This window comes from Penaeus monodon, unplaced genomic scaffold (assembly GCF_015228065.2).
Source record: "Penaeus monodon isolate SGIC_2016 unplaced genomic scaffold, NSTDA_Pmon_1 PmonScaffold_7889, whole genome shotgun sequence".
Classification (NCBI taxonomy): domain Eukaryota; kingdom Metazoa; phylum Arthropoda; class Malacostraca; order Decapoda; family Penaeidae; genus Penaeus; species Penaeus monodon.
The window spans coordinates 12704-13904 of record NW_023663092.1 but is presented as its reverse complement, the minus strand read 5'-3'; positions in this window follow the sequence as shown (position 1 = coordinate 13904).

Genomic DNA, 1201 nt, shown 5'->3' with positions numbered 1-1201 from the left:
ATTATTATTATTATTTAAATTATATTATCATCATCATCATCTTCATCATCATCATCATCATTATTATAATTATTGCTATCATTATTATTACTATTATTATGATTATTATTGCTATTATTATTATTATTATTATTATTATTATATTATGATTATAGTTATTATTGTTATCTTTGCTATTGTTGTTATATTATCATTATCCTTATTATCATTATTACTATCATTATTGATATATGGTTGTTATCACTCATTATCATATCTATCGGTATCATTTTTTTAATCATTATTATTATGATTTACTATTATCACCATCATTCTACATTCTCATATCTCATTATCCTTCTATCATATGATTATCATTATCATGATCATTTTACTACTATATTATCATCATTGTTATTTGTTTTTTTATATTACATTATTTCATTATCATTGTTTTATCTATATCATCATCTTCTAATCATATTATCATTACCATCTATCTTAATATTAAGATATTCTTTCTGCTATTATTTTCTATTTTTTATCATATCTTTACTGCTATTATTTTCTTTACCCTAAAATCGGGGTTTTCCCTTCCTTTTTCCCAATAATTTCTCGTTTATTTTTTATCTATCTATCTATTTTTTTCCACATCTTCGCCGCTAACGAACTAGGCTTTCCATATGTCTTCGTTCAGGGGCCTATAGGCGAATAGGATATGGAACGCTTCTTACTAGCCTACGCATTTTTTTTTTTTTTTTTTTTACATTGTGTGTTTTATCCTATTTTGGGCAAGTCAAGAGGGTAAAGATCACGAAGAGGGGGGTTGGAAATTTATTATCCCATTAAATTATTTATTTATTATTTACTTTTTTTTTTTTTTTTTTCTTTCCTTGTCCCTCTTCCTTCCCGCCCCTTCGGGTGGGTTTCGATTAATTTTTAGTTATCTCGTTTTTTTTTTCACTTTTTTTTTTTCATTCCATTCCCGTTTCGAGCATCCTTGGCCGCTGTATGGGGAAAAAAATCCGCCTAGCCAAAACATTTTTTTTGGTTATAACATTTTTTTGCTATATTAGTAATCATTTAATAGTGGGTTAAAATTCTTTTTTTTTTTGTTTTTTTTTAATGTTCTGTATTTTCAATTCGATTTTTTTTTTTTTAATTTTTTTAATTTTTTATATTATTTTTTTTTTAATAATTCCCCCCTCTTTTTATTTTTTAT